This window comes from Equus caballus, chromosome 19 (assembly GCF_041296265.1).
Source record: "Equus caballus isolate H_3958 breed thoroughbred chromosome 19, TB-T2T, whole genome shotgun sequence".
NCBI lineage: Eukaryota > Metazoa > Chordata > Mammalia > Perissodactyla > Equidae > Equus > Equus caballus.
Genome location: NC_091702.1, coordinates 3,874,807 through 3,897,779, shown reverse-complemented (window position 1 = coordinate 3,897,779; position 22,973 = coordinate 3,874,807). Strand labels below are relative to the sequence as shown.

The 22,973-nt window shown below is 42.9% G+C and overlaps 1 protein-coding gene across 14 annotated transcripts in view; it reads left to right on the top strand.

Annotated features, from left to right (window-relative positions):
* The first annotated feature begins 1,924 nt into the window (after positions 1 to 1,924).
* LOC102149377 (ral guanine nucleotide dissociation stimulator) overlaps positions 1,925 to 22,973 on the top strand; it is a 90,738-nt gene continuing 69,689 nt past the window's right edge. For 3 of the 14 annotated variants that reach the window (XR_011428714.1, XM_070242515.1, XM_070242521.1), the window contains exon 1: positions 2,311 to 3,229. The gene's annotated coding sequence lies outside the window, so the exon portion shown is untranslated. Of the gene's footprint in view, positions 3,230 to 22,973 lie in introns of all 14 variants that reach the window. The other 11 variants (XR_011428717.1, XR_011428716.1, XR_011428711.1 and 8 more) reach the window with 9 other exon arrangements.

The window sequence follows — 22,973 nt, the reverse complement described above, 5'->3', positions numbered from 1 at the left end:
AGTAAAGCCTCCCAGCATCTCCTTGATCTCTCTCTAAGAGATCAGGGTGAAGGGTAGAGGCCCATAATAACGTTGCTCCAGTTCGGGGTAGGTCACACATCCATTTCACCCTGTCGTGTCTGCTTGGAGCAGCGTACACCTGCTGATCTGGTGTAAATGTTAATGGTACTCCCTTTCACCCTCGAAAGTGTCTAAGTTTGGACCTTACCCTACTTCTAGGAAACCCCTGAATGTTTTTTAGGGAAGACTGACGTTGAAAGGTAAATGCCAAGCTAGAGACAGAAGGAAGGAAAGACTGTAACGTCGTAGGCAGAATAATGGCCCCCAAAGATGTCTTTGCTCTAATCCCTGGAACTGCTGAGTATGTCACCTTACACGGCAAAAGGAAAACGTGGTTAACGTAAGTATGTTGAGATGGGGAGACTATCCTGGATTACCGAGGTAAACCTAATCTAAGTACATGGATCCTTACAATTGGAGGAACTCTGCGGGTGGAATTCCTAGTTAAAGGGAGATGCGGCTATGGAAGAATGCTCAGAGATGCAACATTGTTGGCTTTGAAGCTGGAATAAGGGGACCACAGGCAAGGAATGTGGGCAGCCTCTAGTGGCTGGAAAAAGCAAGGAAAGATTCTCTCCCACGAGCCTCCAGAAAGGAACAAAGCTCTGTCAACATCTACAGAACTGTAAGACAATAAATTTGTGTTGTTTTAAGCCATTGTGTGGTAATTGGTTACAGCAGCAATAAGAAACGAATACATGGAATTGACAGCCTTTCTACTGAGTCTTGAAGGGTCGAAATGATGCGGGGTCGGTGAGCCGAGGCGTAGAAAGAAAGATTTCTTAGACTCTCAAGATCTGGCAGTAGCGCTCTTTTATTTAGAGAATAGTGTGGAATAGCATGGGGACAGGACCCATGGGCAGTCAGAGCTTCTGCTGCCCTGAGTTGAGTGTTAGGGCTAATTTTATAAGGCATGGGTACGTGACTTATTTTTACTGGAAAAAAGAAAAGATGATGTAAAAAGTCATTAAATGATTTCAGTGCAGATGGGGTCTGGTTATTGTGCGGTCATATAACTTTACATACGAATCTGGCCATATAGATCGGCATGTAGGTGAGGATGCCCTGGGCTTCTCTCCCTGGGGCGGTCCTAATTCATACCATAAAAAAAGTCCACTGGGTCATATAGTTTGGCATGTAGGCCAGGTCACCTTGGGTTTCTCTAGCTGGGGCCGCCTTAATCCACATCACAATGAGCCATCCGCTCATTCAACAAATATTTAAGTCTTTACGTATGCCTGATCCAATAGTGAGTAAGATGGAGTTTCTTTCCGAAGGACTTCACACTCTGGAGGAAGACAGTCACTGAAACATGTAATTAAGAATGTTATGAGTGTTCTAAAACGGTTTGGAGGGGTGGCGTGAGGCATTTGACAAGCACAGGGGAGTAAACCAGGATGTGCACGCTCGGGCGGAGGGCATCCGAGGCTGAAGGCACGACATGGGCGAAGGTTCAGGCAGGGGCTTGAAAGCACACGGATTAAGGCAATAAACAGCCAGGAGCAGTTTGGCTGGACCATAACATGGGTGGCAGAGGGGACAGAAGCGCAATTTGGGGCCAAGCGGTGAAAGGTCCAGATGCCAGGCTGAGTTGGACTTTCTCCTTTAAGCAGTGGGAAGATATTCAAAGTTGAAGCACGGAGGGGGACGTGGTCACATCTGCATCTGAGAGAGACCTTTGGAATACACTCCACTGGGAGAGACCAGCTTTGTTTCTGCTCACTGCTTGTAGCCGCCGGTATCAAGGGGAGGCTGGGTTATGCCGCGGTGAGCAATCACCCCAGGCCCAGTGCCCTGAAACACCGGAAGTTCACCCCTTTCCCAAACTACACATTCATCACGGGCCACCACGGGGCTCTCCCGTCTGGACGCCCCGGGACGCGCGCTGGAGGAGCCGCGCCCGGCCCCGCGTCGCCGGCTGCCGGGAGGGGAGCGCTCCGGGCGCCTCCGCGCGGCGGCGTCTGAAAGGGTCGCGCGCGCCCTCGCGCCGCGGGACCGGGCCGGGAAGCACCGTCCCGCCGTGTGCCGAGAAGGCTAAACTGGCACCGTCTGGTGATGACTAGTTGTTATTAACGCTTGGTATTTTCTAATTGAAGAAACGAATCGATTCCAGAGAGGAAGAGGTCATCCGATGAAGTCTCGTCTCGAGGAAACGGAGCCGAGCAGGCCGGGGCACGGGGACGCGCACTCAGCGGGCGAGCCGGGCGCACGACCGCGCTTCCGGTCCGGGCGGGCCCGCGCCCGGCGTCCGGCTTCCGGCCGCCACCTCGGCGTCCGGGGGCCGTGGCGAGGCGCTGGGCCCTGGAAGTTAGCGTCGGTCGCGCCGGGCGGCGGCCAGGCCCGACTCGGGGCAGCGTGCAGGCGCCCTCCACGCGTCCCCTCACTTCCTGAGGAAGAGCAGGACCACGCGCCTTCTATGGCCAAGAGAAGGACGAGACTCCCTGGAACCCCGCTGTGCTGCGGAAGCTGGCGCAAGTCCCTGCCTCTCCCCGGCCCTCGGCCCTCAGCCCTCAGCTTCGCGGGCTGTAGGCGCCTCAAGCGGGCGGGGCGCGGCGCGCTGACGTCACGCCGTCCCGGCCTGCGCTGGCGCTGACGTCACCCCGCTGCGCGCTCGCCCCCTGCGTCTGCCGGTGTGGCAGAGGGCCTGGCGGGCGTGAGGCAGAGTGGCGTCGGCTTGTCCCCATGGCCTTGGCCTCTTCAGAGGGGCGTGTGTGGGCCGAGGGGGCGCCCGGGCTGACGGTGGCGCTGCGGCCGCGTGCAGTGGGCGCCAGGTGCCCTCTAGTCCGAGCTGCTTTGAGGCGTTGTGTACGCGGGTTGCCTCTAGTCCTCTTTCCCACGCGCTCTGCAGTTCATTCCACCTGTTAAAGATTCGTTAGTTTTGAAAGGTAAAACCACACAAATATATTTGAATGCAAATATACAAATAGAAGAGGAAAACGTGTGAGTTTAACTCCTGGAACCTGTAAGACTGTACAAAGCATCCTGAGAACCACGTAAATACTCTGAAGTGGTCTAGAGTGAATTTACACCGCTCCTTCCTCTACTTCCAGTGGATCAGAAGTTCTTCTCGCTCAGCCTCTAAGATGGAGTCAGCTCTCCGTTTTCACAAACACCACCTGGGTCCTGTCGACGAAAATAATCCATGAACAATCTATAAATGAAAATTCGGGTGAGTTTATTCTGAGCTTAAATCTGAGGATTATAACCCGGGGCCTTTCTTCCCGAAGGAAGAAAGGGCACCACAGAAGTGGGGTGCACAGAGTGGTTATGTACCCCCAGAGAGGATGTTTCACATAGGATTGAAATGTCCCTTTTACAATAGTCGTGGGACTGCTCTGTCGGCACAGCGATTGATGGACACAGCAGGTAGGTCTTCTGTCTCGGTGGACACAGCAGGGTGGCAGTCTGTTGTCTCCAGCTGAGTGGTCACACGTGAGCTGGGTGGTGAAAGGTGAGCAAGCAGTCAGTTCCTAGCATTGAGTTCCATTGATCTGTGTGTCTGTTTTTGTGCCAGTACCATGCTGTTTTGGTTACTATGGCTTTGTAGTATATTTTGAAATCAGGGAGTGTGATACCTCCAGCTTTGTTCTTTTTTCTCAGGGTTGCTTTGGCTATTTGGGGTCTTTTGTTGTTCCGTATAATTTTAGGATTCTCTGTTCTATTTCTGTGAAAAATGTCATTGCAACTTTGATAGGGATTGCGTTGAATCTTTAGATTGCTTTAGGAAGTATGGACATTTTAACTATGTTAATTCTTACAATCCAAGAGCATGGAATAGTTTCCATTTCTTTGTGTCTTCGATTTCTTTCAACATGCAATGTTTTATAGTTTTCAGTGTGCAGATCTTTCACCACTTTGGTGAAAGTTTATTCCTAGGTATTTTATTATTTTTGTTGCAATTGTAAATGGGATTGTATTCTTAATTTCTCTTTCTGCTACTTTGTTGTTAGTGTATAGAAACACAACTGATTTTTGTATGTTGACTTTGTGTCCTGAAACTTGACTGTATTCATTTATTATTTCTAAAAGCTTTTTTGTGGATTCTTTAGGGTTTTCTATGTATAAAATCATGTCATCTGCAAATAGTGACAGTTTCACTTCTTCCTTTCCGTTTGGATCCCTTTTATTTCTTTTTCTTGCCTGATTGCTCTGGCTAGGACTTCCAATGCTACGTTAAATAAGAGTAGTGAAAGTGGGCATTCTTGTCTGGTTCCTGTTCTTAGAGGGATAGCTTTCAGTTTTTCTCCATTGAGAATGATATTAGCTGTGGGTTTGTCACATATGGCCTTTATTATGTTGAGGTGCTTTTCTTCCATACCCATTTTATTCAGAGTTTTTTATCATAACTGGATGCTATATCTAGTCAAATGCTTTCTCTGCATCTCTTGAGATGATCATGTGATTTTTATTCTTCATTTTGTTAATGTGGTGTATCACATGATAGATTTGTGGATGTTGAACCATCCCTGCATCCCTGGAATAAATCCCACTTGATCATGGTGTATGATCTTTTTAATGTATTGTTGTATTTGATTTACTAGGATTTTGTTGAGGATGTTTGCATCGATATTCATCAGTGATACTGGCCTGTAATTTTCTTTTTTTGTGTCATCCTTGTCTGGTTTTGGTATCAGGGTAATGTTGGCTTCATAGAATGAGTTAGGAAGCTTCCCCTCCTCTTCAATTTTTTGGAAGAGTTTGAGAAGGATAGGTATTAAGTCTTTGAATGTTTGGTAGAAATTCACCAGGGAAGCCATCTGGTCCTGGGCTTTTATTCTTTGGGAAGTTTTTGATTACTTTTTGATCTCTTTACTGGTGATCTGTCTATTCAAATTCTCTGTTTCTTCTTGATTCAGTTTTGGAAGGTTGTATGAGTCTAAGAATTTATCCATTTCTTCTAGATTATCCAATTTGTTGGCATATAGCTTTTCATAGTATTCTCATAATATTTTGTATTTCTTAGGTGTCTGTTGTAATTTCTTCTCTTTCATGTTTGATTTTTTTCATTTGAGACTTCTATCCTTTTTTCTTGGTGACTCTAGCTAAAGGCTTGTTAATTTCGTTAATTTCTTCAAAGAACCAGCTCTTGGTTTCATTAATTTTTTCTATTTTTTTAAGTGTCTATTTCATTTATTTCTGCTCTGATTTTTATTATTTCCTTGCTTCTGCTGATTTTGGGCTTTGTTCTTTTTTCCAGTTCCTTCAGGTACACATTAGATTGTGTATTTGAGATTTTTCTTGTTTGTTGAGGTAGGCTGTATTGCTATAAACTTCCCTCTTAAAACTGCTTTTACTGTATCCCATATATTTTCATTTTCATTTGTTTGCAGGTATTTTTTATTTCTCCTTTGACTCCTTCATTGACCCAATTGTTGTTCAGTAGCATTTTGTTTAATCTCCACCTATTTGTGGCTTTTCTGATTTTCTTCCTGTAGTTCATTTCTAGTTTTGTACCTTTGTTGTCAGCAAAGATGCTTGGTATTATTTCAATCTTCTTAAATTTTTGAGACTTTTTTTTTGTGGCCTAACATGTGATCAGTCCTGAAGAATGTTCCATGTGCATTTGAAAAGAATGTGTATTCTGTGGTTTTTGGATGCAATATTCTACATGTATCTACTAAGTCCATCTAGTCTAATGTGTCATTTAAGGCCATTGTTTCCTTAGTGATCTTCTGTTTGGATGATCCATTGGTGTAAGTGGAGTGTTAAAGTCCCTACTATTATTTTGTTACTCTCTATTTCTCCTTTTATTTCTGTTCGTAATTGCTTTATATATTTAGGTGCTCCTGTGTTGTGTGCATAGACATTCACAAGTGTTATATCCTCTTGTGGATTATTCCCTTTATCATTATATAGTGCCCTTCTTTGTCTCTTCTTGCAGTTTTTGTTTTAAAGTCTCTTCTGTCTAAGTATTGCTACCCTAGCTTTCTTTTCATTGCCATTTGCAAGAAGTATCTTTTTCCATCCCTTCACTTTCAGTTTGTGAGTGTCTTTTAGGTCTGAAGTGTGACTTTTGTATGCAGCATATAATTGAGTCTTGTTTTTTTAATCCAATCAGCCACCCTATGCCTTTTGCTAGGAGCACTTAGTCCATTGACAGTTAAAGTAGCTATTGACAAGTATGTCCTTATTGCCATTTAGTTACTTTTTTTCTGGATGTTTTAGTAGTTATTCTCTGTTCCTTTCATCTTGCTCTCTTCTCTTGTGGTTTGATGGCTTTCTTTAGTATTATGTTTGAGTTCCTTTGTCTTAATTATTTCTGTATTTAGTATAGGTTTTTGGTTTGTGATTACAATGAGGTTCATATATAATAACCTATGTATGTAGCAATCCATATTGAGTTGATGGTCTCTTTAGTTTGACCTCTTTCGGAAAGCTCTAGTCTTTTACTCCCTTCCTCCCACATTTTATGTTTTTAAAATTATGTCTAATGCTTTGTGTGTGTGTGTATCCATTACCCTCTTATCATAGAAAAAGGTAATTTTAGTACTTTGTTTGTTGACCTTCATGTTATCTTCATAGTTGGTTGATCTACTACGTTTATTGAATTTTTGCCTTTACCAGGGATTTTATTGCCTTTTTTAAAGAAATAATTTTCTTATTCCTATTTGTGGTCTTCTTTTTTCCACTTAAATAAGTCCCTTAGCATTTCTTGTAAAACTAGTGTCTTGGTGATAAACTCCTTTAGTTTTTGCTTGTCTGGGAAACTCTTTATCTTTCATTCAATTCTGGACGATAATCTTGCCAGGTAGAGTATTCTAGGCTGTAGGTTTTTTCCTTTCGACACTTTAAATATATCATGGCAGTCGCTTCTAGCCTGTAAGGTTTCTGCTGAGAAGTCAGCAGATAGCCTTATGGGGTTTCCTTTGTATGTCACTTGTGGCCTTTCTCTTATGGCTTTTAGGATTCTCTCTTTATCTTTAATTCCTTTTGTCTTTGATAATTTTCTTATCCCTTTTTGTGGTCTTTGCTTTTCCACTTAAATAAGTCCCTTCAGCATTTCTTGTAGAACTGGTTTCTTGGTGATAAACTCCTTTAATTTTTGTTTGTCTAGGAAGCTCCTTATCTATCCTTACATTCTGAATGATAAGCTTGCTGGATAAAGTATTCTTATGTATATATATTATATATTGTGTCACTTCCTTCTAGCCTGTAAAGTTTTGGCTGAGAAGTCAGCTGATAGCCTTTTGGGGTTTCTTTTGTATGTCACTTGTTGCCTTTCTCTTGCAGCTTTTAGGATTCTCTCTTTATCCTTAATTTTTGACATTTTAATTATAATGTGTCCTGGTGTAGCCTTTTGCTTTCATCTTGTTTGGTGCTTCGTGTGCTTTCTGTACTTGGATGTCTGTTTCCTTCCTTAGGTTAAGGAAAGTTTTCAGCTATTATTCCTTCAAATAGATTCTCTGCCTCTTTGTCTCTCTCTTCTCCTTCTGGGAAACATACAATATGAATGTTAGTGCATTGGATATCGTTGCAGAGTTCCCTTAGACTGTTCTCGTTCTTTTTAATTCTTTTTTCTTTTATCTGTTAAGCTTGGGTGATTTCCTCTAGTCTTTCATCTAGCTTGCTGATCCCTTCTTCTGTATCATCTACTCTGCTATTGGGTCCCTCTAGTGAATTTTTTTTTACATTTGTTATTATTTATTCAACTATTCTTATATTCAACAGTGCGTTTTATAAACTATTGCTGCATTTCCACCAGGATAGGCATGGATAACTTTATGGATTAAAATTTTTTGTATTGAGTTCATAATAGTTGACATCAATGTGAGATTTCACTTGTACATTTTTTCTTGACTGTCACCACATAAGTGCTCCCCTTCACCCTCTGTGCCCACCCCCTAGCCCCCTTCCCCTGGTAACCATTGAACTGTTTTCTTTGTCCATGTATTTGTTTATATTCCACATATGAGTGAAATCATCTGATGTTTGTCTTTCTCAGACTGGCTTATTTCACTTAGCGTAATTCCCTGCAGTTCTTTCCATGTTATTGCAAGTGGGATGAATTTGTCTTTTTTTATGAATGATTAGTATTCCATTGTGTATGTATATATATCTCACATCGTTATCCAGTCATCAGTTGATGGGCACTTGGATTGTTTCCATGTCTTAGACATTGTGAATAGTGCTGCAATGAACATAAGGGTGCATATGCTACTTTGGATTGTTGATTTAAAGTTATTTGGGTATATATCCAGTAGTGGGATAGCTGGGTCATATGTTAGTTTTATTTTTAGTCTTTTGAGGAATTTTCCATAGTGGCTGTACCAGTTTGCACTCCCACCAGCAGTGTGTGAGGGTTCTCTTCTCTCCACACCCTCTCCGACATTTGTTATTTTTAGTCTTAGTGATTAAAGCCATTTTAACAGGCATAAGGTGGTATCTTAGTGTAGTTTTGATTTGCATTTCCCTGATGATTAGTGATGTTGAACATCTTTTCATGTGTTTATTGGCCATCTGTATATCTTCTTTGGAAAAATGTCCATATCCTCTGCCCATGTTTTGATCGGGTTGTTTGGTTTTTTGTTGTTCAGTTATATGAGTTCCTTATATGTTATGGAGATTAACCCCTTGTCAGATATATGATTTCCAAATATTTTCTCCCAATTGGTTTGTTGTCTTTTTGTCTTGATCCTAGTTTCCTTTGCCTTGCAGAAGCTCTTTAGTCTGATGAGCTCCCACTTGTTTATTTTTTCTTTTGTTTCCCTTGTCTGAGAGGACATGGTATTTGAAAAGATCCTTTTTAGTTTGATGTCAAAGAGTGTACTAAAGATATTTATCTTCCAGGAGTTTTATAGTTCCAGGACCTATCTTCAAGTCTTTGATCCATTGTGAGTTTATTTTTGTGTATGGCATGAGATAGTGGTCTACCCTCATTCTTTTGCATGTGGCTGTCCAGATTTCCCAACAACATTTATTGAAGAGACTATCTTTTCTCCATTGTATGTTCTTGGCACCTTTGTCGAAGATTAGCTCTCCATAGATGTGTGGCTTTATTTCTGGGCTTTCAGTTCTGTTCCATTGATCTGTGTGCCTGTTTTTGTACAAGTACCATGCTGTTTTGATCACTATGGCTTTGAAGTACATTTTGAAGCCAGAGATTGTGATACCTCCAGCTTTGTTCTTTTTTCTCAGGATTGTCGTAGCAATTTGGGGTCTTTGTTTGCCCCATATGAATTTTAGGATCCTTTGCTCTATTTCCGTGAAGAATGTCATTGGGATTCTGATTGGGATTGCATTGAATCTGTAGATTGCTTTGGGTAGTATGAACATTTTCACTATGTTTATTCTTCCAATCAATGAGCAAGGAACCTCTTTCCATCTCTTTATGTCATTATCAATTTCTTTCAGTAATGTCTTAGAGTTTTCATTGTATAAGTCCTTCATCTCCTTGGTTAAATTTATTCCTAGGCATTTTATTCTTTTAGTTGCAACTGCAAATGGATTTGTATTCTTGAGTTCTCTTTCTGTAAGTTTGTTATTGGAGTATAGGAAAGCAATTGAGTTTTATAAGTTGATTCTGTACCCTGCAACTTTATTGTAGTTCTTAATTATTCCTATTGGTTTTCTGATGGACTTTTTCGTGTTTTCTATATATAAGATCATATCATCTGCAAACAGTGAGAATTTCACTTCTTCACTCCCTATTTGGATTCCTTTTATTCCTTTCCCTTGCCTAACTGCTCTGGCTAGAACCTCCAGTACTATATTGAATAAGAATGGTGATAGTGGGCATCCTTGTCTTGTTCCTCTTCTCAGGAGGATGGCATTCAGTTTTTGCCCGAGTATGATGTTGGCTGTGGATTTGTCATATATGGTCTTTATTATTTTGAGGTAATTTCCTTCTATCCCCCATTTTGTTAAGGGTTTTTATCATAAATGGCTGTTGGATCTTGTCAAATGCTTTCTCTGCATCTCTTGAGATGATCATGTGGTTTTCATTCCTCAACTTGTTGATATAGTGTATCATGTTGATTGATTTGCTGATGTTGAACTGTTCCTGTGTCCCTGGTATGAATCCCACTTGATCATGATGTATGATCCTTTTGATGTATTGCTGAATTCAGGTTGCCAACATTTTGTTGAGGAATTTTGCATCTATGTTCATGAGAGATATTGGCCTGTAGTTCTCCTTTTTGGTGCTGTTCTTGTCAGGTTTTGGTATCAGGGTGATGTTGGCATCGTAGAATGTGTTAGGAAGTGTTCCACCTTCCCTAATTTTTTGGAATAGCTTGAGAAGGATAGGTATTAAATCCTCTCTGAAAGTTTGGTAAAATTCCCCAGGAAAGCTGTCTGGTCCTTGGGTTTTATTCTTTGGGATGCTTTTGATGGCTGTTTCAATCTCTTTCCTTGTCATTGGTCTATTCAGATTGTCTGTTTCTTCTTGATTCAGCTTTGGGAGTTTGAAGAATCTAAGAATTTTCCATTTCCTGTAGGTTGACAAATAGAAATGGCAAGCAATAGGATATATTGGAGTATATGAGGAAGCTATTTGTTGTAAACCTAATTTGGCCTGACTTTGTTTTTTCCGAAAGGGCCAGACTGTGGCCGTTGAGTACGCATTGTATATCTGCCTTAAACATTTACTATGGCAAGAACAAATGCCCTTAAGATATAAACGTGCAACTTCCCCCCATATTGGCATTTCCTTAGGGATAAGCATCTTTCCTTAGGCTAGGAACTGATTGCTGCACTCAGCTTTGACCACTCAGCTCACCTGTGACCACTCAGCTCAAGACAACAGACCTGCCACCCTGCTGTGTCCACCGAGACAGAAGACCTACCTTCTGTGTCCATCATCAATCGCTGTGCTGCAGAGCACTCTCATGACTGTTGTAAAAGGGACATTTCAATCATGTGAAACATTCTGTTTGGGGGTATATAACCACTCTGTGCACCCCACTTCTTTGGTGCCCTTTCTTCCTTCGGGAAGAAAGGCCCTGGGCCATGGTCCTCACATTTTAGCTCAGAATAAACTCTCCCAAATTTTCGTTTATAGATTGGTTATGGATTATTTTTGTCGACAAGGTTATCCACTTTGTTGGCATACAGTGTTTCGTAGTTTTCTCTTATAATCCATTGTATTTCTGTGGAGTCTGTTGTTATTTCTCCTCTTTCATTTCGAATTTTGTTTATCTGAGCTTTCTCTCTTTTTTTCTTTGTAAATCGGGCTAGGGGTTTGTCAATTTTATTTATCTTCTCAAAGAACCAGCTCTTTGTTTCATGGATCCTTTCTACTGCCTTTTTTGTTTCAATAGCATTTATTTCTGCTCTGATTTTTGTTATTCCTCTCCTTCTGCTGACTTTGGGCTTTGTTTGTTCTTTTTCTAATTCAGTTAGGTGTAATTTGAGATTTCTTATTTAGGATTTTTCTTGTTTGTTAAGGTGTGCCTGTATTACGATGATTTTCCCTCTTAATATGGCTTTTGCTGCATTCCATATGAGTTGTTATGGTATGTTATCATTTTCATTTGTCTCCAGATATTTTTTGATTTCTCCTTTAATTTCTTCAATGATCCCTTGCTTGTTCACTAGCATGTTGTTTAGTCTCCACATCTTTGTCCCTTTCTCAGCTTTTTTCTTGTAATTAATTTCTAGCTTTATAGCATTATAATCAGAAAAGATGCTTGTTATTATTTCAATTTTCTTAAATTTATTGAGTCTTGCCTTGTTTCCCAACATATGGTCTATCTTTGAGAATGTTCTGTGTGCACTTGAGAAGAATGTGTATTCTGCTGTTTCTGGATGGAGTGTTCTATATATGTCTATTAAGTCCAACTGGTTTAGCTTTTCATTTAATTCCACTGTTTCCTTGTTGATTTTTCTGTCTGGATGATCTATCCATTGATGTGAGTGGGGAGTTGAGGTCCCCTACTATGACTGTGTTATTATTTCCTCTTCCCCTCCTAAGTTGTTTTTCTCATATCTTATTCCAACTTGTGTTGTGAATTTGTGGGTAATGTGACAAGATTATCTTTGATTGGTATTTTCCTTCCCTTTAGCCTAATGCTATAGTTGAATATTTGCTATCCTATTATGATTCTGTCTACCTATTTATCTCCTTACTCTGTGTTTTGTGACCCCTTTCTCCATTTTTTTTTTTTCTATTTTCAGGTATGAGGACCTTCATAAGGATTTCTTGAAGAGGGGTGTCTCATGGCTACAAAGCTCTTTTGCTTTTGTTTGGGAAAAATTTAATTTCTCCCTCATATCTGAAGGATATTTTTGCTGGATAGAGTATTCTTGGCTGAAGATTCTTGTCTTTTAAAGTTTTGAATATGTTGTTCCATTCTCTGCTAGCTTGTAAGGTTTCTGCAGAGAAATCCTCTGAAAGCCGGATAGGAATTCCTTTGTAGGTTCTTTTCTTCTGCCTTGCCGCCCTTAGTATTCTTTCTTTGTCATTCATTTTTGCCAGTTTTTCTACTATATGCCTTGCAGTAGGTCTTTTTACATCGACAAATATAGGAGATCTGGAAGCCTTTTCTACACGGATTTCCATCTCTTTCCCTAGGTTTGGGAAGTTCTCTGCTACTATTTCTTTCTGCTCCATTCTCCTTCTGTTAATACCTATAATTCTGATGTTGCATTTCCTATTTGAGTTGAATATTTCTCACAGACTTTCTTCATTTCTTTTTAGTCTTAGTTCTCTCTCCTCCTCTGTCTGGAGCATTTAAACATGTCTATCTTTGATTATGCTGATACACTCCTCTATGATGTCCACTCAGGGAATCTGTATTTTGTTTTCTCTCTTCCATTGTGTCTTTCATCTCTAATCTTTCTGATTGATTCTTCTTTATAGTTTCAATCTCTTTTGTGAAGTAGCTCCTGAACTCGTTGAATTGTTTCTCTACATTCTCTTTTACCTTGTTGAGTTTTTCGATGAGAGCTATTTTGAATTCTTTGGCCTTTAAATTACATATTTCTGTGTCCTCAGGACTGGATTCTGGGTGCTTAGCGTTTGCTCTCTGGTCTGGAGATTGGATGTAGTGTCTGATGTTGTTAGAGGAGGTGGGTCAGGTCTTACACATCCTGATATTATTCAGTTGCAGTTTGCACCTGTCGCCACTGGGTGGGGGTTGAGAGCCATGTATTCTGAGCTCTCTGCCTTCAGCACAGATCCCAGGCACTGGAGCAGCATGGTGCCAGTGAGGGGAGGGGTGCTTTCTTCTGCGTGCACTCCAGGATTTCTTGGGGTGTTGGCTTAATGAGGTCACCCCCTGTGAAAGCTTTCACCCCGTTAGGGGGCTTACCCCTTGGCTGCAAGTGCCCTAGGGAGTCCTGGGTGATCCCGCAAATGAACGTCCCTTCCCCCACTCCTTCCTTCATGGATCCTCCCACGACAGCGATCACTGTCTTTAGGGGAGAGAGTGAAGTTCTCTCTTACCCTGTTCCAACTCCTCCGAGGGGGGCTCCAGACTCTCCACTCTCTGTCATGTGGCTGTGTATCTCTCCGAGGTTCTTGTGTTGTTAGGATGTTTTCTGTTGGAGTATGGTTGCCCCTTTTTGTTGTATATTGGAGGGGAGAGCATCCCAGGCAAGTGCACTCTGCTGTGATGCTGATGTCACTGCCTCTAGAGAATTTTTCATTTCCAGTGTTGTATTCTTCATTTCTGATAGGTTCTTTTTTATATTTTCCAATCCTTTGTTGATGTTCATCACAGAAGACTGTGTTCACCCAGTCTTCTCCCAGTGTCAGTGAGCATTCTTAGTAATTTTTGTTTGAACTTTTTGTCAGGTAGATTGCTTATTTCTGTTTCACTTAGTTCTTTTTCTGGGGTTTTGTCCTGTTCCCTTGCTTGGAATGTATTCCTTTTCCTCCTCATTATGTCTCTTTCTCTGTGCTTTTATCTATGTATTAGGTGAGTCAGCTATGTCTCGTGAGCTTGCAGGAGTGGCCTTATGTAAGAGATGCCTTTTGAGGCTCAGCAGTGTGCTTCCCTCTCATCACCAGGCCAAATGATCCAGGAGTGACCCTTGTTTGGGCTACTTGTGTCCTTCTGCTGTGGCAGGGTTGCTCTTATTGCAGGTACCCAGGGAGTCTAGTCTTTCCCTCCCTGGCTGGCTGTTTGTAAATTGGGTTTGGGGAGCCCCAGCACTGTTGGCTAAAAGGTCTAATAGCACACTTCTGATGCAGTTTTCCTGTTAACTGAGTAGGCGCCCAGTGTGGCTGGTTGCAAGCCTCAGGGGCCTACAGTTGCTGTAGGCCTCAGGCCTGCAAAGCTGTTGTCAGCTCTCTTAGGATTGCAGATGAGTGGGGCTGGCCCCAGGCACAGGAGCTCCCACTTGTTTCAGGCTTTGGAAGGTTGGGCTGATCCTCTTTGTGGCTGTTTGTGAAGCACAGATCTTCTGCCACTGATAAGCCCCACCCCCTACATGTCCATACATACCATCAACACAGTCCTGTTCCATGCACACTTCCCTGCCCCTTGGAGTGTACCCAGTCACCCCACTGGAAGGCCCCTATCTCTCCATCAACGCCCCCCACAGTTCACCTGGTCCTCACATATCCCTGCCCCACAGAGGTGGACACATTTGCCTGTGTGTAGAGGATCAAGGCACCCAGTCTATGCAGGCCAACAGGTAGCCTGTGGGCTTGCTGGTGGATGGGGCCGATCCCTCGGGTGGGTTGCCTGCCTTGGCTGAACTGGATTAAATCTACACTCTACTGGGTGTGGCAGACCCCTGGGCTAACAGGTGAGGGGAAGAACTTCAATGGCATCTGCCAGGGTCTGTGTCTGCACGCCTGTACTAGGTCACAACAGTGGCTGCCACCAATGTCTCAATCTCTGGAGAGGCGTCATTTCTCACTGAGATGCACCCAGAGCCTACCAGGTGAGTCTCTTTTCACCAAAGGACTGTGCAGCCTTCCTTTTGGTGAGTTTAGGTTGCTCTCTGAGATGGGTGAGTTTGTGCAGGGACCCTTTAAGAGCCAGGTTTTTTCAGCTTTCATCTGATAGCTTTTCTGGGGTGTTCCACCATTGCAGTTAATAGCCAGTGAAGCCAGATAGTTGGACACTCATCTCAGTTGTGCTGAGTCTGAAGGATGCTTATAGCAGTAATGTGCCCCTGGTAAGGTCCTTACCTCTCTAGGGAAGCCTGCGTACCTTAGGGTGGCTCCTGCCTGGCTGGCTGTGAAGCTCTGCCACTCGTGAAGGTGGCTTTCTTTCTCTCCAGAAGGAGTTTCTGCTGCTTCTGCCTCAGGCAGGAAATCCCTTTTGGGGGTTCCTTTTTCCAGTTTTCTCTCCAGGTAATTTTTCCCAAGAATAGTTGTAACCTGGTTGTGTTTGTGGGAGGAGGTGAGTTCAGAGTCTGCCTACACTGCCATGTTGATGAGATCTCCATATCTTTAATTGTTGGCATTTTAATTATAATGTGTCCTGGTGTGGGCCTCTTTGGTTTCATATTATTTGGTTCTCTCTGTGCTTCCTATACCTGGATGTCTCTTTCCTTCCTTAGGTTAGGAAAGTTTTCAGCTATTATTTCTTCAAATAGTTTCTCTGCTCCTTTGTCTCTCTCTTCTCCTTCTGGGACACCTCTAATACGAATGTTAGTGCACTTGATGTTATCCCAGAGTTCCCTTAGGCTGTCCTCATTCTTTTTAATTCTTTTTTATCTGTTCAGCTTGGATGATTTCCTCTAGTCTTCCAGCTCGCTGAGCTGTTCTTCTGTAACATCTACTCTGCTATTGAGTCCCTCTAGTGAGTTTTTCATTTCCAGTATTGTATTCCTCCTTTCTGATTGGTTCTTTTTTATATTTTCCAATTCTTTGATGACGTTCTCACTGTGTTCATCCATTATCCTCCCAAGATCGGTGAGCATCCTTATGGCTTTTTGCTTGAACTTTTTGTCAGGTAGATTGCTTATTTCTGTTTCATTTAGTTCTTTTTCTGGGGTTTTTGTCCTTTTCCCTAGCTTGGGATGTATTCCTTTGCCTCCCCATTTTGCCTCTTTCTCTGTGCTTCTATCTATGGTAGGTCAGCTATGTCTCCTGATCTTGGAGAAGTGGCCTTATGTAAGAGGTGCCTTATGAGGCCTAGCAGTGCGCTTCCCTCTTGTCACCAGTTCCAAATGTTCCAGGAGTGACCCCTGTGTGGGTTACGTGTGTCCTTCCATTGTGGCAGTGTTGCCCTTGCTGCAGGTGCCTGGGGAGGGTAGGCTGTCCCCCTGGTCAGCTGGTTGGAATGTGCAGGTGTGTGTGTGGCTGCTATAGGCCCTGCAGCCACTTTGTCAGGTGTGGGGAGCCCCAGCACAGTTGGCTCAAAAGTCTAATAGCACATTCCTGTTGCAATTTTTCTCTTAAGTCAGTAGGCAACTAGCATGGCTGGTTACTAGGCTCAGGGGCTTACAATTGCTGTAGGCCTCAGGCCTGCAAGGCTATTGTCAGTTTTCTCAGGATTGCAGCTGAGTGGGGCTGTCCCCAGGCATGGGAGCCCCTAATTGTTTCAGGTTTTGGAAGGTGAGACCAATCCCCTATGTGACTGTTTGAGAAACATGTCTTCTGCAGCTGACAAGCCCCACTACCTGCAGTGCCACACACCCCATCAACACAGTCCTGCCCTGTGTATGTGCCATGACCCCAAGTGGACTCAGTTGTCCCACTGCAGAGGCCCCACACACTCCACCAATACCTCACACACTCCACCTGCTCTTTGCACATGCTCTGCCCCACAGAGGTGGACCCACTCACCCAGCTGCAGAAGATCCAGGCACCCAGTCTGTGCAGGCCAAGTTGCCCAAGGGCTTGCTGTTGAATGGGGCCAGTCCCTAGGGCAGGTTGCTTGCCCTGGCTGAGCTGGATTAAATCAGTACTCTAGTGGGTGTGGCAGACCCCTGGGCCAACAGGCTAGGGGAAGAACTCCAATGGCACCTGCCAGTGTGTGTGTGTCAGCATGCCTGTACTAGGTCACAACAATGGCTGCCACCAATGTCTCAGTCTCTGGAGAGGGCTCACCTCTCACTGAGATGCACCCAGAGCATATCAAGTAAGTCTCTTTTCAGCAAAGGACTGTGAACCTTTGTTTCTGGTGATTTTAGTTTGCTTTCTGAATTGAGGGAATTTGCGTGTGGGCCCTTTAAGAGCAGGATCTTTTCCTAGTGTCCAATAGCTTTTCTGGGGGTATTCCCCACTGTAATTAGTAGCCAGCAAAGCTAGATATTACAACACTCATCCCTGTTTTGCTGAGTCCAAAGGATGCTTATAGCAGTAATGCTACCCTGCTCAGGTCCCCCACTCCTTCAGGGAAGGCCGTGTACCTTAGGATTTCTCCTGACCAGCTATGAACTGCCATGGCTTGTGAAAGTAGCGTTTTTCTCTCCAGAAAGGAATTTCTGCCTCTTTCACCTTAGTTAGGACTGTCCCTTGTTGCAGGGGTTCCAGTTTTTAGTTCTCTCTCAGGGGTAATTGCTCCCAGAGTAGTTGTAAGTTTATTGTGTCCATGGGAGGAGGTGAGTTCAGAGTCCTCCTATGCTGCCATCTTGACACCTCCAAGGATATTAATATATGCATCCATACATTAACATATCTTCATCAGGAAAAAAATGAGACAAATGTTGGTACACGGGCTTCCTAATAATCTCAGCAGAATCTCAGAATGACAAAAGTTTGAGAAATGTTCCAAACACTGGGTGTGACCATATTCACTGACTTTGCACCTTCCCTCTCCTCAAGTGGTCATGTCTCCATGCAGGGGAGTTGGAATTTCCAAGTTCAAGCCCCTTTATTCCATCATCCTTAAACCAAACACATGAAAGCCTTCATTCCATAAGGTTCTTGTAGTTTGAGATTAAAATCTCTCCGAGGCCTTTCTGCCCTGGGTCTCCTCCTCCACGCGCCGTGTCAAGTCCTCACTCGGCGCGTGGACTCTCACCTTCTCCCCTCTCCCTGCCTCGGCCCGCAGGGCAGTGCCGGACACCGCGCCTTACCCCGGCTCTGGCATTCTGCGGCGCCCACCCCCTTCCGGGACGTCCTCCCCATCCTCTTTGTCTGGGGGCCTGAACTTGCCGTCCCAGCCCTCCTCTTTCCCGTCACCGTCTCAGGCAGGACCCTGAGGCCCGGGCTGGGGAGGTGACCGGCTCTGTCCTATGACACCCCATGTTCTTTCCAAACCCCATCCCACCGGCTGGGCCTGCCAGGATGTGGTTACATTCCTGGTGTCACTCTGGAAGATGAACTCTCCTGGGCAGGGATGTCTTTATTCCATCCCTCTGGATGTCGAGTGCTGCAGGGGCATGAGGAAAAAGAGACAAAGAGGGAAAACCAGGGAGACAGAGCGAGTGAGGGAGAGTGAGGGTAAAATAGAGGATGGGGGCAGGTTGGTGTGATGTATTTAGAAAGACACAATAAAAGTGAAAAAAAAAGTGACCTGGGTAAGAAGATGTGGGATATGTGAAAACAGACAAAAGAGGGGATCAGCCGAGAGAAGGAGGAGGGCAAGATAGAAGGGGTCATTGACCAACAGAAACCATGCGGACAAACAAAAAAAAAGGATGGATGACAAATTCATTATTATTTTTTTAATTTCAAAGTTATAATTTTACAAAGTTATTATTTCAATGTACACCTGATAAAGATGTTGACTTTTTCTTATATTAACAGTCAAATCTACTTTATTCACTTGGTCTAATATTCGATAGATTGCTTTCTTGCCTTATGTGATCATCTAACTTAATGGGGTATGTGGTATAGTTCCCAATTCAGTATATGTTCCTTTTGCTTGCTCTCTGCAAGCAATATTCAAAGATGAGCTGGATTCTCATGGAAGTTTGTGTTCATGATGATAAATTGTTCAGAGCTATTCCCATAGCTAGCTTTCATGTTTTCCAGAGCCAATAATTAGATCTATTTCTTATTTTTAGATAGTTTAACGTTATGCTCTGGATAGGAGGAATTAAATACATGCAATCATTATGATTAAAACTGAAAGAGGGGCTAGCCCCGTGGCGGAGTGGTTAAGTTTGCGCACTCTGCTTCGCAGGTTCAGATCCTAGGTGTGGACACAGCACTGCTCACCAGGCCATGCTGAGGCAGCGTCCCACATAGCACAACCAGAGGCACTCACGACTAGAATATACAACTATGTACTGGGGGACTTTGGGGAGAAGAAGAAGAAGAGAAAAAAAAAATTTGCAACAGTTGTTAGCTCAGGTGCCAATCTTTAAAAAAAACAACAAAAACTGTGAAAGAGAAGATGCTTTTACTCAGGATTGTGAAAAATCTGGTCTGGAATATAGGGGTAGGAGGGAGAAGGGCAAATTCTGCCCCATCCCATCCAGGCCACAGCATGCCTGTGAGGTCAGTGCTGGTTACTCTCTACTGGCATGTCCTACAGACCATCTTACCAGACCCGATATACATGCAGAGTCCCAAAGCAGGTGGGTAAAGGCCATGACTTTTTAAACTAAGAACAGTACAAAAGTATCTCTGCAAGAAGGGGGGTTGGGGGGGCACTTGACTCATGAAGTTAGCTTAAAGAATGAAGGGGAAAGCAGTTTGGGGGTTCAGGACCCAGGAATGGGAGGGAGACTGGGAATTCAGGAACAGGAGAAAGGAAAATCTCAGCCCATACTCCCCTGGTGACCCTGTGCTCTGCAGGTACAAGGACAGACTACATGGTCTTGCCTTGAAGGAGAAGGTAAGTCCAGCCTGCCGCTGCTGCCACAGTGGGCTTCACTAGAACGGGAGACATCGTTAAGAAAGGGGCAGAAAAACTCACCTCTTGGTTTCCATGTGGGAGTTTATTGTCCCTGAATCCTTGCTGTTTCAGTTGACAGAAGACGACTGTTTTCCACAAGGTGAATTCCTCCCCGTATGCATCGCTGTGGCAGTGGGAGGTGGTATGTTTTACTACTTCTTTTCCAATTTGGATGCCTTTTATTTATTTTTCTTGCCTAATTGCTCTGGCCCAAACCTCCAGTACTATGTCGAATAAGAATGGTGAGAGTGTGCACTCTCGTCTTATTCCTGTTCTTAGAGGAATGGCTTGCAGTTTTTCACCATTAAGTATGATGTTGGCTGTGGGTTTGTCATATATGGCCTTCATTATGTTGAGGTACTTTCCTTCCAGCCCTATTTTATTGAGAATTTTTATCATAAATGGATGTTGGATCTTGTCAAATGCTTTCTCTGCATGTAGTGAGGTGATCATGTGATTTTAACTCCTCATCTTGTTAATGTCGTGAATCACATTGATTGATTTGCAGATGTTGAGCCATCTCTGCATCCCTGGTATAAATGCCACTTGATCATGGTGTATGATCCTTTTAATATATTGCTGTATTTGATTTGCTAATATTTTGTTGAGGATTTTTGCTTCTATGTTCATCAGCAATGTTGTCCTCTAATTTTCCTTTTTTGTGTTGTCCTTGTCTGCTTTTGGTATCAGGGTGATGTTGGCCTCAGAGAATGAGTTAGGAAGCATCCTATCTTCTTCAATTTTTTGAATAGTTTGAGAAGGATAGGTATTATATCTTCTTTGAATGTTTGGTAGAATTTTCCAGAGAGGCCATCTGGTCCTGGACTTTTGTTTTTTGGGAGGCTTTTGATTACTGTTTCAATGTCCTCACTGGTGGTTGGTCTATTTATATTCTCTCTCTTCTTGATTCAGTTTTGGGAGGTTGTATGATTCTAAGAATTTCTCCATTTCTTCTAGGTTGTCCAGTTTGTTGGGATATAGCTTTTCGTGGTACTCTCTTATAATCCTTTGTATTTCTGTGATATCTCTTGCAATTTCTCCTCTCTCATTATTAATTTTATTTATTTGAGCCTCCTTTCTTTTTTTCTTGGTGGGTCTGGCTAAGGGTTTGTCAGTTTTGTTTATCTTCTCAAAGAACCAGCTCTTAGTTTCATTGATCCTTTCTATTGTTTTTTTTTAGTCTCCATTTATTTCTGCTCTAATTTTTATTATTTCCCTCCTTCTGCTGACTTTGGGCTTTGTGTTTTCTTCTTTTTCTCGTTCTTCTACGTTTAGTTTAAGATTGTGGACTTGAGATTTTTCTTTTTGTTGAAGTAGGCCTGTAATGCTAGAAATTTCCCTCCTAGGACCACTTTTGCTGTGCCCCGTAAGAGTTGGTAGGTTGTGTTTTCATTTTCATTTGTCTCCAGGTATTTTTTTATTTCTCCTTTGATTTCTTCATTGATCCAATGGTTGTTCAGTAGCATGTTGTTTAGTCTCCACAAATTTGTGATTTTACCAGCCTTTTTCTTGTAGTTCATTTCTAGCTTCATAGCACTGTGGTTGGAAAAGATGCTTGATAGGATTTCAATCTTCTGAAATTTATTGAGGCTTGTCTTGTTTCCCCACATATGGTCTATGTTTGAGAATGTTCCATGTGCACTTGAGAAGAACATGTATTGTGCTGTTTTTGGATGGAATGTTCTATATATATCTACTAAGTCCATCTGGGCTAGTGTTTCATTTAAGACCACTGTTTCCTTGTTGACTTTCTGTCTGGATGATCTGTCCATTGATGTAAGTGGGGTGTTGTGATCCCGTACTATTATTACTTTGCTGTCAGTTTCTCCCTTTAGGTTTGTTAATAGCTGCTTTATATACTTTAGTGCTCTTGTGTTAGGTACATATATATTCATAAGTGTTGTGTCTTTTTGGTGGAATGGTCCTTTTATCATTATATAATGCCCCTCTTCGGCTCTTACTATTTTTTAAAGTCTGCTTCTGAGCCTATGTTTGTGTTTAGACCTGAGATGTGTTTCCTGGAGACAACATATGTTGGGTCTTGTTTTTTGGGTTTTTTTTGGTTTTGTTTTTTTGGAGAGGAAGGTTTGCCCTGAGCTAACATCTGTGCCAATATTCCTCTATTTTGTATGTGGGTCACCACCATAGCATCGCTGACAAGTGGTGTAGGTCTGCGCCTGGGATCCAAACCTCTGAGCTGGGGCTGTCAGAGTGGAGTGTGTCAAACTTAACCACTAGGCCACGGAACTGGCCGCTGTGAGGTCTTGTTTTTTAAAGATTTTATTTTTTTCCTTTTTCTCCCCAAAGCCCCCTGGTACATAGTTGTATATTCTTAGTTGTGGGTCCTTCTAGTTGTGGCATGTGGGACACCACCTCAGCGTGGCTCGATGAGTGGTGGCATGTCTGCAGCTAGGATTCGAACTGACGAAACACTGGGCCGCCTGCAGCGGAGCGCGTGAACTTAACCACTCAGCCACGGGGCTGGCCCCGGGTCTTGTTTTTTAATCCATCCAGCCACTCTGTGCCTTTATTTATTTATTTTTTTACTGAGGAAGATTCACTCTGAGCTAACATCCACTGCCAATCTTCCTCTTTGTATTTGAGCCACCACCACAGCATGGCCACTAACAGATAAGTGGCATAAGTCTGTGCCTGGGAACTGAACCTGGGCCGCCAAAGTGGAGCATGCCAAACTTAACCCCTAGGCCACTAGGGCTGACCCCACACTGTCTTTTGTTTGGAGAATTCAATCCCTTTACCTTTAGAGTGGTTATTGATATATGAGGGCCTAATATGGCCATTTTATCTCTTGTTTTCCAGTTCTACATTTCCATTGTTTCTTTTCCTCTGTCTTTCCGACTGCCATTTCAGTTTGGTGGTTTTCTATGATGGTTTTCCCAGTTTTCTCTTATTTAATGATTTGTGGCTCTGCTCTGATTTTTTGTTCAGTCGTTACCATGAGGTTTGTGTAAAACATCTCATAGATGAGATAGTCCATTTTCTGATAGCCTCTTATCTCCATTAGCCTAAGCAGGTTCCATCCCTCTCCTCTTCCCCTTCTCAGTAATTGTCACAAATTCTTCTTTTTTTGTGTTGAGTTTGTGACTAAATTGAAGTGTTTGTAGTTATCTTTGATGCTTTCCTTCCACTTATCTTTTATATTATGATTAAGTGTTTGCTAACCTATCCTGATAACTGCAGTTTTCTGATTTTGTCTGCCTA